The following is a 17,279-nucleotide window of genomic DNA, read 5'->3' as shown; positions in this document are numbered from 1 at the left end:
GTTCCCCAAGTAAACCCACCCAAATTTCTGGGGGCACTCCCACCACCTGGGGGATTACTGCTGACAGTAATAGGTGGTGTGACAGGAGTAATTGGAGGAACAGTCTTGTTCTTAGCCTTTGGGCAACTGCTGTCAGTTTTCCAATGCCCAGGAATTTTACATTCATGGCAGTAAGGCTTTTTACCTGTGGTAGAGGAGGGAGCTTGGGACCCACCACCCTGTGTGGAGTTTTGGGGCCCTGAGGAAGATTTCTCTTTTGCTTTATCCCCACCCTTCTCTTGAGGTTTGGTGGTATCTTTCTTTTGGTCACCACCCTGATTCTTAGGCCTGATCCTGGTCCTGACCCATTTATCTGCCCTCTTTCCCAATTCTTGGGGAGAGGTCAAATCTGAGTCTACCAGGTGATGATGGAGGAGCTGGTTTTGACAGTTACTTAAAATCTGTTCTCTCATCATCAAATTGTACAATCCTGTATAATCAGATACCTTACTTCCCAGCAACCAACCCTCCAAAGCCTTAGTGGCACATTCAACATATTCAGACCAGTCCTGAGTCTGTGTCTTCTGGGTATCTCTGAACATTAACCTGTACTATTCAGTGGTTAAGCCTAACCCATCAACCAGGACACTCTTCAGGGCTCTGTAGTTTCTGACATCCTCCTCTCTAACAGTGAGGAGTCTGTCTCTGCCTCTTCCTTCAAAGGAGAGCCAGAGGATTGCTGCCCACTGGTCTTCAGGAACCTGCTGCACTTTGCAGGCTCTCTCAAGAGCAGTCATCCATTTGTGGATGTCATCCCCACTTTTGTAGGGGGGCACAACCTTGGACAGGTTCCTATTGTCAAAGACCCTATCCTTGTCCTTAGGGACAATGCTGCCACCAGTGGGTATATACCCACTCTCTTTAGGTTGCCTAGCCTTACTCAGTTTCTCTTCCATCAGAGCTACTTCTAGCTCCTGTTTCCTGATTCTCAGCTGAGCTTCCTGCATTCTGGCCTCATGCTCCCTCCTCTGAGGGGTGGTCATCCTTCTCCTGGAGTGACCTTGAGAGCCTCTAGAGGCATGAGAAGCATTAGATTCACCTGAGTGATTCCTTTGCCTCCCAAGCCCCTGGTTAAGTCCACTAGGGAGATCCAATGGGGTGATCCCATTGTCAGTCCCCAGTAGCCTTAAGTTAGCTGGGCCACGTATAACACTTGGCACTGGGCTAGTTCTCCCTTCATCCTCACTACCTTCTGTATCAGTACCCTTCTCACTTTCATCCTCTGTAGTATGAATCTCATCTAAGGGGTGACTATTGGAAAGGGGTACCTCAGTAGCATTTTCAGAAGGGGGGCCTCCTGTTCCAGTCCCTAAGGGGCCTAACTGGGAGGCTTTCCTGAGAGCTTTCTGATCTTCATCAGCCTGTAAAAGCTCTCTGAGTTCAGCAGAAGTAGGATTCTTGGGCTGTTTAAGGCCCCTGATATTTGCCAACTGCCTGAGCTCATTTTGATTTAGGGTAGCAAAGATGGATGGTGCCCTCTGGGGGTCACTCTCAACAGAGATGGGTACATTGGACCCCTCTGCCCCAGCCATTGCTCTTAAGTGTGGGTGGATGTGTTGCAATCTACCTACACTTGGGTTTACCTACTAAACCTATCTAGTAGTTGTAGTCAGGGTGTGCTACTCCCTTTGCTCTACAACACTAAGTTCAGTAGAACTTAAGTATATCTAATCTTGTTTTATATGTACCTACAGGTACCTATGTGATCTTTCAATTGGTAACCAAGAGATTACAATGGTAAAACACAGCAAGCTCAAATCCAACCGCTGCTCACCAATGTGAGAAGTTGGCCTGGTATATGATGTTCACTAGTTAAAGTGACCACCTTGTACCATGCCAAGCAACCCTTATGGTGTGGTTGTAAGTCAACCTTTTCGGACTAGCTGCCCTAATGGTAGCGTAGGCTAAGCAGTCTTTGAGGCTAAACTCGTGAAGCGTGTTAAGCAGGCTGTTTTACCAAATGTAACCCCCCTTTATACCAATGAAAGGACACCACACAGATATATATTGAAAATATATATGTATTTATTTCTCAAAGTATCCCCTAGACTCTTTATGAGCACAGGAGCACAAATCGTTAAACAAGAATACGTTAGAATACACAGAAGTTGCACTTTATATGGATAGGCCCTGGTGGCCACTCGAACCATATACTAAAATAGTGGTATAAGTACCACGAACAGAAAAGGGAAAAGGCCTAGGGCCTCTAGAATCGCTGGGCCTACAAGGAGCTAACTTTAGTTAGTGACCAGGAGGTCCACGGGTTGCGTGTGCAGAGCAAATAGTCACACGCGGGCTCCCATAGGTTTTCAATGGGTGCGTAAAAGTTACAAAGTTACTGCAAAAAGGATCTTCCGGATGGACTATGAACTCAAGATTGGAAACACAGACACTAGAGATGATACTCTACACTTGGGCACCGGAGTGCCAGCTTTACCTCACCCACAGGAAGCGGGTACATAGGTCTCGAAGTGCGTCGGGTTTCTTCTATCTGTTCAATGGAGCCTGAAGACAAAGATGCTGCAGGCGGTCGGTCCAGAAGAGATGCGGTGGATCCAAGAGTGGATCGGAGTTGTAGAAGACCTGTAAGCAGAGGGGACAGTGTTCACAGTCACTAGCCAGTGACCAGCGTGGCACCAGGTGGGTACCAGGCGATGTCGGGTGCAAACAGGAGGAAAGGTGCAGCTTGTCTCTGCAGCCACGTGGTCCCTGAAGGTCGACGACGTCCAGGAGTCGGTACACGAGCTGTCCCACGCAGGCTCTCGCTGTCGGCGACTTGATCACAGCAAACAAGCCTTGGCAAAAGCAATTGTTGTGGGAAAAAAAATAAGCTGATGGTTCTGACCAGCAAGGTCAGAGGGATTGCTCCTTTGGAGAGGAGCAAGGGCCAGTCTGGAGCAACCAGACCAGCGGTGTAGTTCTTGAAGTTCGTCGCCAAGATGGCCACTAGCCAGCGGGCCAGCAACCGGTTAGGCGCGTCGAGTGGCAAAATGCAGAAGGGCCCCACGCAGATCGTGGAGATGCTGGAGGGCTCACCTTTGGTGCAGATGCTGCTCGGGTGTTGGGCTTCTCAGATCCCAAAGCACAACTTGGAGGGAGCCTCGGTTGTTGTGCTTGCAGCTTGTCGTAGTCTTTTCAAGATGGCTAGCTCCACGTGTCTCGGTGCCTCCACGGGTCTCTCTTTTTCAGGGACTGTGGATCGGGCGGTGAGAGGTCTGGAGGTCCAGGTCTTGTCAGTCTCTGGGCTTGGGCTCCGGCGGGAGGCGGCGGCAAAGCAGACGTTGATTCGCTGGATGGTGCTTGCGTTAGCAAGGTGGTCACTCCCTGACCACAGGGGAGATTGGCTTCAGTCCTCTGTGCGGCAGAGCGTCGAAGTTCCCGTCTTCTTCTTGTAGTTAAGTTGATTCCAGGATGTCTAAAGTCTTAGGACACAGCTCCTACCTTTATTCGGATTCTAGGGGCCGGACTACCTGCTAGGTCCCTCCCTAAGGGTGGGACCAGGAAGGGGGGTGGTTACACCCCCAATCCTTTGTCCAGCTCGCCCCAGGTCCAGGGCTGGTGTGCCCCAGGACCGGTTTGAACTGGCATATGCACCGAGGCTCCTTGTGAGCCTCAGGCATGTCTGGTTCTATTGAAGCCCTACCTGACCAATACACAAACTCCTGTCTGGGGTGGTGCACACACCTCCCCTGGCAGGAAACCCTTTGTCCACACCTCCCAAGCTGGAAGGACTCCCAGCAGCAGGAGGGCAGACTTGTGTCTGTGGTGGCAGCATCCATTTTGTGGAGCTGAGGCTATGTCTGATTTTACCCGGGTTTCAGGTACTGTACATGTCGTGTCCCTCTAGAAGGGTGGAATGCTAACCCCGTCGCCAGAATTGGCGAGGGGTTAGTATTCCAATTCGTATGACACCTTACTCGACATGTTTTGATAAAGCCAAACCAAAGATAGCATTTAACCGCGAGGTTCATAATGCACTTAAGAGTATATGGTATGACGATATCTGGAAACAGTAGAAGGAAGTGGTTCCGACCACTGCAGACAGGCTCAGATCATGCCAGAGCACCATCTCACATGGAACCAAGCACTCTGCCTTCAGGATTGTTAAGGCCTGCCATAGGAGTGACTTATAGGTTAACATGTGTCCCATTTAAGGTTCGGTATAGGTATACTACACCTAAGTAAGAGGTGGTTACACCAACTTACCCCAGCTGAGTGACCAGCCAGTTGTGTCAAATTTGTTAGGCCAGGCCAGGGGTGGCACAATACATGCTTCAGCCCCTGGTAGGCCTTAGATACACCAATGCCCTGGGTACCTAGTGTACACTGGTACAGGGGCTCACAGGGTGATCCAACCAATTGGGTATGTACCTAGGGTACATGGAGTCCATTTTAAAGAGAGAACAGCGAGGCTGAGACCCTGAATGGCAGGATCTCAGGCCAACTAAGTCGAAAAACCAGCTAGATACTAGGCAAAAATTTAGGGGTAACCATAGTCAGATATTCACCTTCCTACACTATATAAAACTGCAAAAGAGAGCTCTCGATGCAAAGGGTCCAGCAGCTGGGCTAACACACTCCTTACACCGCAGTGCCTCACCTGCACTCCCCTACACATCAGTACCGCCATGGCTGCTATTAAGGACACCCGTGAAGTCGCTCTGACAGCCCGCACCAAATCGTTACGAATACCCACTCTGATGATAAGCTGCTATCTACCACGACACACTGAAGGGGAGGAGTTCATTGGAAATAAAAAACAGACTACAAACAGATGTGCGAGGAAGAGGAATCAAACTAAAAATGTGAGAAACTGACTGTAGACGGGTAAGGCACATTTAAAAGACTGCTTGCAGTATGAACTGACTTGAACGAGACTGGCAAATGTGTGTGGCTCTCTGGAAATGATAAAGACCACCGTTGTTTTTAAAGCTCTATTGGATATTTTACCGATTGCATGTATAACCTTGAAAAATGCAAACACAAGTGCATTTCTGTAGGCCGATTTTACTTTTACTATGAAAGGTAGCGACTGTTGATTTGAGTACAGTATTCTAGTAGGGCTCTTTCACTCCCAAAGTCTTGCCTGACTTCAAGATGTCTACAGCTCATGAAGCGCAAATGGTCACTAGTAGTCTAGTGTCGACTCTTAAGTAGTTCTGATGAATTGTGCAGTGCGGACTAAGCTTGGCGTCAGTGTAGTTTCATTGGGCCGGCGCAAGCGCGTTGCCCCTCCCATGGGCCCGGTGCTCCTGGAGTCTCAGGCCCGAAAGCGACCAGTCCGGGGGGAGCAGAGGGGGCATAATGGCTCGGGGGCGGAGTCGTGCATATGACTGAGGTCAGGGGCCGGGTAACAAGGATGGATAGGAACAAGAGAGATCAAAGGTTAGGGGATGAGTTGAAAAATACTCCATCAGGTCACCATGTAAAACACAGCTTTACGGTCCAAACACCCCTACCGATCACTCACATACTCCACGGGCACGCTAATTATTGCCCCAGAAATGTGGCAGTAGCTACACGTTTAAATTGATGCATGGCTGGCACTCAAGCGTGAGGAAGCGTGGCGCGGCCCCGCGGCCGCGAAAGAGAAGGCAAATTAACTCATGCTTGTGCTGGCATCCGCCTTGCAGGAGCGAGCAGCGGCGCACGAGAGCCATATGTTTTCTATTACCACGCGCGCCGCTGCTCGCTCCCACAAGGTGGATGCCAGCACGAGTGTGCTTGAAAAGGAGCAGACCAATGGCTAAAGGCCTTCCTAGAGCAACGTATGCGCGCTGCCTAGGCGAGACCTAAAAATGACTCTTTCACTCTTCTTTTCCTTTCTTTGAATGGCATTTATTTTGTGGTTGTGAAGTGTTTTTTCAGTGTTTATATGTTTACACTGGTGAGGGCTATTTCCCTTTCAGTGGGGTTTTATCAGTTATTATAAGTTTAAAACTAAAACCGGACAGCCTATAGTGTTTGAATGCACCGGGCAGGGCTGACTGGATCTTACTGGGGAAGGGCTACCAGATGGAACTGGGCAGGGCCAGGCCGGTTCTGTTCAGGGTTAAATGTTCAAGAATAGACTGGGCAAGGCCGCCCTGGTTCTGGCGGATACGAATGAAACTAGAATGGAATTCAGCTGGCTGGGATGGCTCTGATGGAGATAAGGCGGGTTAGAGTGCATTGAGCAGGAGGAGTAGATCTGCTAGAAGTGTGCAGGGTTCCAACACACTGGGCGCCCCTGGTTGCTTCTGATCCTGTCAGTTGACTAGGGCTACATTGGGTGGGTCAGGCTACTTCTGATTGGCTGTTAATGGTGTTAAAAATGGACAATGTTGCCAGGTTAGTGCTTCGAATTGCCCAAAAGGTGGTAATTTGTGATATTTAGCTCTCCATATGGATTTCATTGCTCATTTCTACTCTTGATAAAGTGTAGCTTATTTTGTCACACACATGTATACTAAAAGCATGGATATCTCACGCATAAGCAATCTGAAAACTTGGCAGCTATGCATGAACCCCATTCCCTTTAAGAGGGAACGTTACATGCCCCAATTTTTCCCTGGAAGTGCCACAAGTCTGGAACACTCTCCCTCAGAGCCTCTGCTTGACCCTTATCACTTCAAAAGGACCTGAAAGTTGCCTAGAGAACTCTCGATCGTCATTTGGGTTAACTATCTATACTTCTCTCTCTGAACGTGTTAAAATCATGTGCTTAATTGTGTTGTCTCTATTCTATTGTATTGTATCTACTGTACAGAGCTCTGGTGCACCCGGGGCTAGTCCGCGCTACACAAAACTACAACTAAATAAACCTACCCAGGAAGAGCTCTCTGTTCCCAAGTTTCTCTCCGCGCTTGGTGCTGCTTCATCGGTAGTCTTTTGGATTTAGGCGGCTCGCACTGGTCAGGTCACGTGACGAACTTCAGGAAACATCGTTGCTTTGGAAGTTATTCTCAAGGTCAGAAATTCCCACAGCACAATCTTTCCATTTTAATTCTTATGCGTGGAAATAACAGGAAACTTTAGTTTATAAAAAAAAAAGTCCGGATAATTCTGTTAAATATTAATTCTTATCTTCAGTACGCTGTTTTGTAGTCATTCGTGATTATTATGTAGGTGGTAACTTGTTTCGGACATTTGTGCCAGCACATGAGTGTTTCGGTCTGTTTTTCCAAAGGACGTTACGCTTGTTTTTATGTTTCCGATTGGCGAATCCACACGTGATTTCACCGGGGCAATCACTATACAGAATGGAGGCAGGAGCGGTGGTGTACTGGCAGTAAGGTGGGTGAGCCCGACAGTACTGATGATCATCACAAATTAATTCTTTAATTGGGAGCACACTACAGCCAAATACACTCACAGTGATTATGGAGACTTTGCGTCTCTTTGCAGCCATGCCGCTTCCCTCGCACTTTTATTTTTCAATATTTTTGGGGGGCAGTTTTATATAGCGTGAACTTCAACCGAAGGTATTGGAGCGCTTTACATAATAAGCACTAGCTACATCACATACGGCCCCTCATATTTTCCTTAAGGTACGGGGAGGTTCAGCGATTTGGCCAGAATAACAGGATTTTGAACCAATGCCGAGACTTGTACCTGGTTCACCAGGTTCGAAGTTGGTAGCTCTGGTCCTAACGCGATATCCTCTCCCTTGCCCGACATCTTGAGAACATGTCAGGGCACCTTTCACAGTGTCAGTTCTGCACTCCGGAATCCCTAGGCGTCCGCCTGTCACCTTTAGAGCACAGTACGTGACCTTCAGCCGTCTTATGCGACGCACTGTATGCCTCGTTCCATGGCAGCCTGTTTTGTTATGACTAGTAGTGTACCTCTTTCTTGCGTGCCTTAGGACATTGCGAAGTCCAATAAGTGGGGCTACAGCTCCTTACCCTCTTATGCTGTGCTGCTGCATGTCTCCTCTTAGACGGCATGGTAGCTGAGTCACTCAATGGGCTAGAGAAGACCCAGAGGGAGGGTCGGATTGACGCTAGAAACAGACCCTGATAACCCCCCAAAAAGAGTTTTCTACTAAAAATTGCTTAGTATCGGGTGGCTGTCTTTTATTTTTTTATTTTTATTAAAAGAAATGTCAAAGGCTGCGGTACATTAAGGGCAGTTTCTAGTCACTTAGGGGCATATCAACAAGGGCTTTATCTCTGCTTTTTTGGCTTTAAAAGCCAAAAAAGGAGAGATAAAACTAGCGCCCTATCAACAACAGGGAGCTAACATGCAAATTTGCATGTTAGCACCCTTTTACTCTATGCTTCCCCTTGCATCTCTAATGAGATGCAAGGGCGTTCCAGAGTAAAATAATAGGAGAAATGTCGCTAAGTGACATTTCTCCTATTATCAAGAATGTCGCTAACCCTGTTAGAGACAAAAAAAGTAGCGCTAACCGCGGTTAACGCTGCTTTTTTACGTCTGGTATTTTTCTGACTTAGCCATGATATCCTATGGAAGGAGGATATCATGGCTAATGTTGCCTGTCCCTATCAACAAGGTAACGTGAGCTTATCGCTGGGTTTCCAGCGATAATCTCACGTTAGCCTGTTAGCGTGAGGATTTTTATCGCTATTGAGATAAGCGTTGCTAATAGCACGCTATCTCAGCGATAAAAATTCACGCTAACCGGCGATAATTATGCTAGCGCTAAGTGTGCTTAGAGATAATTATCGCCGGTTGTTGTTGATATGCCCCCAAGTTGGTTCCTATAATTTCTCTTGCGATGATCGACACTGGACTAGACAGGTTTCTGAAGTTTACATTGAAAGAACGTGATGCTCGGACTACTTGATATTTTACTGTTTAGTTTTTGATATAAAGTTTGACAACAAGTAATTCAATTCAACACGTGTTTCCCGAACTATTACTTAATTTGTTGCTTCATCAGAACTCACAGTATTGGTATCCGGTAACGTTCCGCTGATAGTTGCTTGTGATCCTGTCTATGCTGGTTATCATGCTGAAAAATTGGATGTAAACTCTCAAAACCGAACTGCAATATGAATGCGAATTTGATAGCTATAAAGAACATTACATTATTCCATAACTGGGAGCCCAAATTAAATGTATTCTTCAACTTTATCCGATAAATCTTGCTGTACATATTGGAGCAATTCCTACTCTCGCTGCTAAAGTGACAAGTTAATAGGCCAGGAAACACATGTTGGCTTGAGTTGCTTTTTGACAAAATTTATATCAAAAACGTTTAAGCAGTAAAATATCAAGAACTTTGGGCATCACATATTTTCAATGTAAACTTTGGAAATCTGTCTATTCTACTATTAAACTACACAGAAATTAGGAGCTTTGCATTTTCCGAAGTAGTGCAGTTGGTCCATCAACTGTACCCTTCTACTTTGTGTACCAATCTCTTAACCTGGGTTTGTTTCTCTCCCCCCTTCCTGTGATGTGCTACAGTGATTTACTCTCTCCTCAACCCTTTTTTCAGTATTTACATCCAACCATTGATATCACTTTATGTGGTAGTTTGACATACTAATTAGTTTCAGATGAGGCTCCAGTTATGATCTCACTGAATGGCACCCCTGAACCATATAACTTGCTATCTCTTGAATATATTAAAACATGGATACTTAATAAGTGGCCACAGATAAACCAAGATGAGACCAAAATAATCATGGTTGGCGCTAGAGGAACAGTGAGGAACTTTGTTGGTTCAGGATTAATCCTACCCAGCTTCTAACAATGTATTGAGCGAAACTCAAAGGTTAAGAAACCAGGCTCATTCCTTGACCAGTAGTGTTTAATGAAGGCACAAGGGACCCGTGTTTTCGAAGACATCCTTCCATGTGGAATAAGCGCCCAGAATTCATCATCTTCTCCTACTGTCAGAGCTTATGATGGTAGTAGAGTATCTAGATAATTAGCACTCAGAAGAAAGCTGCACTGGCTTTAGGTAGATCATACTTCAAATGGTTGTGTTTACTATACAGATTTACTCGCAACCTAGCACTTCTTCATTATTTGGTGGGCAAAATGTTGATTCTTCAAACGTCGAGGGAGCTTAAATTCATAAATAGAGATTTGCCTACCCTATGCTTTTTTGTCTTTCAGCAATAGGGAGTAAAAGATTACTCAGTCTAGCAATTAGCAAGGGAAATTCACTACCAGAATGACCTAAAAAGCATTAATCAGTAGCACATTTCAGAACCAGTCTCAAAATCCAATAGTTTTCACAATTAATTTGATTATCCTTCTGATTAATTGCTTTTTTATATAGTCCACACCATAATCTTCTTTTGGCTTTCCTCCATCCTTCCGTCTGCTTTTTTGCTGCAAGTTATCACAACTTCAGCCTTACCTCTTACTAACTCTTGCATAGTGTGCTGTATATATGTTATATTTTATTCATTTTGCGCTTATAACTCTCACTGACTCTTGCACTTTACAGACAGTGGTGCGTATCATGCACTTTCAGTGAGTTACCTCTTTATCTCATGAATCACTGTCTCACGTTGAACTTGAATTTTATTTTGTGTGTGTATAAATATGTATTCTTCTAAACACTGTGGTTTCTCACCTATTTATTTTATTTACATATAAAGCGCCCAAATAGCCCCAAAAAGGGTAATTCCGCACTGTAGCAGGTGTAGCTGTCGGTGCAACTCAGAAGAGCTTAGTCTTAAGAAGTTTTCTAAACTAAAGATATTCTTAGCATTTATGAAGATTAATTGGAAGTTGATTCCAATAGTAGGGGGCTAAGTAGAAGAAAGCTTTTCCGCCCATAGGAGATTGCTTAAAATGGGAAGTGAGGAGCAGCAAGGATTTCTCTCCTGATGAGAGGGATCTATTTAGCTGGTATCGGATGAGTTCATCAGTCAAATAACCAGGTCCTTTGCCATTCAAAGCTTTGTGCACAATGCAGCATATCTTAAAACTAACCCTCTTTCATATTGTTAGCCAATGCAAATTTTGTAAGAGGGGAAGGTAGGCTGTTCTGGCTGGTGAGACGGGCAGCAGTGTTTTGTACCACCTGGAGTCTGTTTAGTGAAGAATCGCTTGCCACAATCAGGAGGGCATTACAGTAATCCAGGCGGCTTATCACTAGTGCCTGAACAAGTGTTTTACGCACAGAGAGAGGAAGAAAAGGAAATTTTCTGCGCAGGAGGCTTAACATATGGAAGCAGGAACCTACAGTGGCTGCCACCTGATCTTCCATCGTAAGTTTCTGGTCTAGACGGATGCCCAAGTTCTTGACCACTGTCGCAGGGGCAACACTCAACTCTGGTGGCCACCACTCTGGAGACCATAGCAAAGGAGCGTCACTGAAAAGCATGATCTCAGTTTCCCAGTATTTAACTGGAGAAAGTTCTCCATCATCCAAGCAGCAATTGCTGTCATACCTTCTGAGAAATAAGACTGAGTATTCCTAGAATTTTGATCAAACAATAGTAAGAGAGGGGCATTCTCAGCATATGAAATTGGGGAGAAGCCAAGTTTTCTAAGTAGTTTTGCCAGGGATGCCACGTAGATATTGAATAAGGTGGGGTTGAGGCAAGATCCCTGTGACACTCCTTTGGTAAGCTCCATAGTTCAAGAGCGGAAGGGTCCAAGATTGATAGTCTGTATCCCATGGCTTAGGAAGCACAAGAACCATATTAGGGCTTGTCCACAAATCTCGATCTATTTAAGTTTCCTGAGCAAAATAGAATGGGATGTCGCGTTGAAAGCTGCTGACCAATCCAGCAGCACCAACAGGACTGCCTGGCCGTTGTCGAGGGAGTGTCTTAAATTGTCTGTGACAGCATTCAGTGCTGATTCTGTGCTGTACATTGGTCTGAACCTAGACTGTGAAGGGCCGAGGCATCCAGTGGACTCAGTATATTCTGAGAGCAGTTTGTTGATGTGTTTTTCTAAAAGTTTACTCAGAAGAGGCGAAGGAGAGATCGGGCGATAGTTAGATAGATCCGCTATTGAGGCATTTGCCTTCTTTCGGATGGGGATTATTTGTGCGGCCTTCCACTCTGTTGGAAGCTGGCCCTCTCTCATAGAAAGATTAAGTATTGTACAGATAGAGGGAGCCAGATGTTTATGCAGCAAGGAAGAGATTCTAACTGGAATTAAATCCATAGGTGACCCGAATCTACATGATATGGTATCAAACGTTGTCAATGCACCTGTGTCAAACAGGAGCTGCTCACCTAGCCCACCGCTCCTCATTTTATTTTGGGCAATGGTGCACCATACATAGATCCAGGAGCTTAATGCCAGGGTCATGGGCATAAAAAGTGCATCCACAGACATTAATTTACCTGAAAGAGTGCACATATTTTCTTTCAATTTATGAAGATGACAGTAGGATGCTCGGAGAGCATAAATGGTGAAAAGATGAAGATGGGTTCCTTCTTCAAATGTTTTACTGGGCGTGGGAGGAAGTTTTGTCATGAATAGAAAATTACTTTCAGTGTTTTAGTGATCTCTTTGTAAAGTTTTATTTTTGTTCTTTCTTAGCTTGCTGAATCGGGGGCCTTCCATGAGGCCATCTATTTGTGGTGCAAAGAACACTATGGATGTGGAGTTTCTTTGAAATTGTCTTGTATTTTGTGAGTAGGTTGCCTTGTAAATTTCTGAGTGGGCTTTTAAATTGATGCAGTTTTCTTTTGGCGAGTCTCATGCGGTTGATTTTCTGATAGTTGGTGATCAAGCATGCAACTACAATCAGGGCAACTTTCATTAGAGCCAGTGTTATGCACAGTGGAAGAGTGTTGAAGTGAATCCATCAGTATTCGAAAAAGCCAGGGCTGGAACTGGGGCTGCAGGAAGTTGTTGTTCATTAGCACAAATGTGTTTTGGTGATGGTCAGCCTTAAGTAGATTGTCAATATCCAGTTTTTGAAGAGTGTTTGTTATAAAGCAACACAAGTCATTGGCTGATAACACTAGGAGATGAAGATGACATGCTCAAAGAGCAGAACTCCTAATGGTTCTATGTACAGTTTCACCTAGATGGGGGGAGGGGGGGGGGGCAGGGTGATGACTTGGGGGCATCTGGTCCAATTTTGATCCTTTCAACAGGAAAGAGATGAACCCTTCCAAAAGTGCAGAATATTCCCATGAGGGAGGAGACGTTGGGGATTAGGTCCTGAAAGTTAGCAATATTCAAGACAAACAACTGGCTTAGGTGTACTAGAAAGTTATATATTGTTTGTCATTGTTACATTAAGGTACTCCTTATATGGATGCAGGTTTAGTGTGTAAGCAAGGGCAGAATCCAAACAGCTGGTGCCAGTGAATGTGCCATTAAACCTAAATTGTGACGATTATCTGAACGATTCTTGTAAGAAGGAAGTAACGGTGATGGCAAATACGTGGCACGTTCTTCTGAGTCCTTGTGAGGCTTCTTGACACAGAAGGTCCAGACCTTTTTTAGGTAAGGAGTTGGGGGTCTAAGTGCCAGCCTGGATAAATGGTTTTAAAAATCTATATCAAAACCTGCCATCATGGATGTAGATCTGTTGACATATTTACTGTAGATTATTTTTGGATTGGCAGACAACTCTGAATTAGGTGTATTTTTTACCTCCAATATACATTTTAAACATGCCAATGGCAGTGCATTGCACTGTAAAATCAAAGTGCAGTCGGTTATCTACGTGCATTTAATAAAATCCCTTGAAGTACAGGAAACACCAGTCTGTGTACCTAGAAAGCAGTCTGTCGCTGCTTCATTGAAGGAATTGTACATTAACTATATGTTTCTCTATCTGCTAAATTTACAAGACTGATCTTTTGGCACAGACAGTGATTGATTCTGTATTATCTATAGTTTGTATTATTACACTCTTTTGCCATAAAGAGAGAATTAATTTTCCTGAAACAAAAAAATAAGCTCCGAAATACCCATCTTCTGCCCTCCTCTTGCCGTTTCCTCGCATTTCTTACAAATAAGTACAGTTTCCCCCTACCTGACGCAGGCACCTTATCATGGCCTGCAGAATAACATTTTAAGGGTAAGAGTGGAATGCAATACTAACTACTTATCCAGCTTCTTTTGGGCTATGGTCCGGGATCATAATGAACTTTGTCCCTGCCCCCGATGGTAAAATGCTCTTTGTTGCTTATACTTGTATACTGGGTTTTTATCTTTCGAACCAGATTAAGTTCTTTGTTTATTAAATGCAGAACTGTGCAAAGGATGAAGGCTGTAGAGTTGCTGTCAGAAATGCGTAATTGAGATGTGGTATTAGGAATTGCTCGGTTTTTACATTCTGTTAAAACAGAGTTTTAAGGATGACTTACAATAAGGGGGGGCTGATGGGCTTTAAGTTAGTTTTATTCTGTAACTTTTTATGTATTTAGAATATTTTATGGACAATTTGTTCCAAAAACTTGTTCGCTATTTACCTTTATCTGTCCCTCAAGATGCAGCTTTAGGCAGATAGTGAACTGGTTAGTGACAGGGCGCCATCCCTCTGTTTTGTGTCTCATTCAGTAGCAGCACTTCCTCTTTGTCAGAACAACCTCCATGTTCGAGGTAGTAGCCAGATTTCAAACACTTGATTGAGAGCGCCTCATCTGAATTGCAGATGAGGGCAGTTGATGGACTGGCCCTGTGAGCATCGGAAGAGGAGAGGACCCAGTCACCTCTATGAGTTGCTGTGACACATCCCCAGCTTTAGGAGCGCTGCCATAGACAGGCAACAGCTCAACATAGAGCATATGATGGTGAGTGCTGCCGGGCCGCTCCACATATGTGCAGAAGAGGCAGGTGGTGGATAGGCCACATGGGCTTTAAAAGAGGAGAGAAGCCAGTCACTCAGTGTCAGCCACTGTAGTACAGCCACAGGAAATCTAGTCTGCCCCGGCAACAGACAGGACCCCTGAAAAGTGGAGGGACTGATCTGACAGGTGCTCATACAGGAGAAAACTCCAGATACTCGTCTCGGCAAATGGACCCACCAAATGCAGTATCGCCGGGGAACAATATCTGGTCAATTGCAATAGCCAGAATAGAAACTTAATGGTTAAAAAAAACAATGTAACCACGGAGTAGTAATTACTTCTCCAGTCAGCTGTTCTGCCATTTCCCCCTACTCGGGCCAAATCTCTGTTGTCCGCATGTTGTGAAGCATAATTGAGCTTTTAAACTTTAGTGCTCTAGAGAGTACTACCTGTGTGATGGATGTGACTTAACCCTAGCCATATTCAATTTAAAATAGCCAAACCTGGTAGCTGTATTTAAGAATATCTTGTTGTACGATCTCAGAAGTTCCTTTTCTTGGTGTATACTGATGAGAACAGATTAATAACATGCATGCAAGATAATCGGTCTTGCATTTAGACAACCATTTAAACTTGCTCAGTGGCAATCGCCCAGAGGATAAAACACAATTTATCAAGACATAACTTAGATAATATAGAAGTTCTCATCTTTTGAAGCCCTGGTAGCACCTTTTCAGACAATTGGCGAAACACCGAATTGTATGTTCTCTGAGATCCCTGTGGTTAACAATTGCAATCTGGGATCATTTTTGATGAGTCAACATTATTAAGGTCATCGCAACCTGTTTTTAAAAAAAATTGCAAGTCAGCTGGAAGTCCATTTCTCTACTACCTGCATTCTAGCTCAATGCCTTGGTCCAGGGTACCATAATCTCGTGACTGGATTTATATAACTCATTTTACCTTGGCATGCATAACTATCTTTCAACTCATATGCACACCACATAAAACTCCCTCTTTTTATCTCGCCCTCTGTCTTTCTCAAATTCTTTCACATTTCATCCTATCTTGCCTCTATACATTGACTGCCTATCTTAAATGGTCTCTGTCATCGTCTAACAAGGGCTACCTCAGACACAGATTTGTAAAGGACTTTCCTGTTTATCTACTTCACTGGGTGTCAGAACACTTTACATCACACATATACAGAGACAATGAATCATACATGTTTAAAACTGTGTGTAGCAAATTTTACCTAAGGCAAAGGGGACTACAAGGTGTAAGATTCATATATCATCCATACTGGTAAGCGTTTTTTAAGGATGCTTGCTCTGGAGAAACACAAACTCTGGATTCAGAACATAGCACAGTGGTTAACTTTGACTTTAATAACAAGAATGTATTTCTACTCAGACCTTTATTAAGTAGCATCAGGATAATGTAAGACTGGGGAAAAACATAACATACTGACTTGTACAATGCTGTTTGCATGCAGCTTTTTGATGGCAGTTCACAGCTCACTGGGCTAGATTACTATTGTAATTTATGAACTGCACAGTAGTAAAATAATTTCTGGTACAAAAGCAGTAACCCACTGAGCTATGTCCATAAAATACTGTTTTTTGAAGTGTGTGGTACATGCTCTTTGCAGCAGGCAAATTAACCATCTGCACTACCTTAAATAAATCAAAGCTGCCACTGCAAAAAAAAACTCCCATCTCTCTCCAGCCGGTACATTAATCACTGGAGTTATCTTGACATTTTTTGTTGTTGACTGAAAACTGCTTATTATTCAAGGAACTTTACAGTGCTTTTAAAACTGTTGCCTGCTGACCCCCTGGGAATGTGTCATGGACCCATGGAGGTCCGCAGACCACAGTTTGGGAACCACTGGTCTACAATACCAATTTACCTGTAGTGAAGTTACCTAAAATTAAAATGATCTCCAGAGCTCCTACAACCAGCTTACCTTGTCCCTGGGATATGGATATCTGGGGCCACAACAGGCACACACCACCCACTTATAGATGAGCATAGACTGATCCAAAGATTACTGTGGCATGTGAAAAGTATTAGCCTGCAGGATAACTTCCTATTAGTGTTTGTTGACACAATCAAATTTCTACAGCCATCTGTATGTAGGATAATTTTAAATATTGGTTATGTTCATTGATGCAACCCTAATTGCAACTATGGATGGATCCTAATTGCAACTACTGCACTCTGATAATTGATTTTTGTTTTTTGTTAATCTGTTTGACTGTGTTATTTATCAATGCCTGCCACCCCTTTTACAGTTAGCAATGCTTTTTCAGTTTTCTAGTAGGTCTGGAGGAACAGGGACTTGGTGTATCCTTTAGGGAAAGCTACTCGCATTAGTGAATATTGTGCTATTAGTTCCCCATTTTCTGCAGCCAGACTTAACGAGTATCCTTCTCTTTACCTCTGTGTACAAACCAAAAAAACTGCTCTGAAGTGTGGGGAGATGTTGGGTTCTATCAAGCATTGGCAAAGCCATTAGGTCTCACCTTTGTGACCTATTGGCTTTGGCAGTGGGTT

The 17,279-nt window shown here is 44.3% G+C and overlaps 3 protein-coding genes across 7 annotated transcripts in view; 2 read left to right on the top strand and 1 right to left on the bottom strand.

Moving 5' to 3' along the window:
- Nucleotides 1–7,044, bottom strand: part of SLX4IP (SLX4 interacting protein) — a 555,936-nt gene extending 548,892 nt beyond the window's left edge. The window contains exon 1 of one of the 2 annotated variants that reach the window (XM_085612687.1): nucleotides 6,847–7,044. The gene's annotated coding sequence lies outside the window, so the exon portion shown is untranslated. The remainder of the gene's footprint in view (nucleotides 1–6,846) is intronic. The other variant, XM_085612688.1, reaches the window with a different exon arrangement.
- A 226-nt stretch (nucleotides 7,045–7,270) lies between these two features.
- LOC146821632 (uncharacterized) overlaps nucleotides 7,271–17,279 on the top strand; it is a 76,726-nt gene continuing 66,717 nt past the window's right edge. For all 3 annotated transcript variants that reach the window (XM_085612684.1, XM_085612683.1, XM_085612682.1), the window contains exon 1: nucleotides 7,271–7,314. The gene's annotated coding sequence lies outside the window, so the exon portion shown is untranslated. The remainder of the gene's footprint in view (nucleotides 7,315–17,279) is intronic.
- Nucleotides 7,271–17,279, top strand: part of LOC146821633 (uncharacterized) — a 76,726-nt gene continuing 66,717 nt past the window's right edge. Inside the window, exons 1-2 of one of the 2 annotated variants that reach the window (XM_085612686.1) lie at nucleotides 7,271–7,314; nucleotides 12,511–12,602. The gene's annotated coding sequence lies outside the window, so the exon portion shown is untranslated. The remainder of the gene's footprint in view (nucleotides 7,315–12,510; nucleotides 12,603–17,279) is intronic. The other variant, XM_085612685.1, reaches the window with a different exon arrangement.

Source organism: Triturus cristatus, chromosome 6 (genome assembly GCF_964204655.1).
Source record: "Triturus cristatus chromosome 6, aTriCri1.1, whole genome shotgun sequence".
In the NCBI taxonomy this organism is placed as follows: Eukaryota; Metazoa; Chordata; class Amphibia; order Caudata; family Salamandridae; genus Triturus; species Triturus cristatus.
Note: the sequence above shows the minus strand (reverse complement) of the source record. Positions and strands in the feature narration are given on the sequence as shown.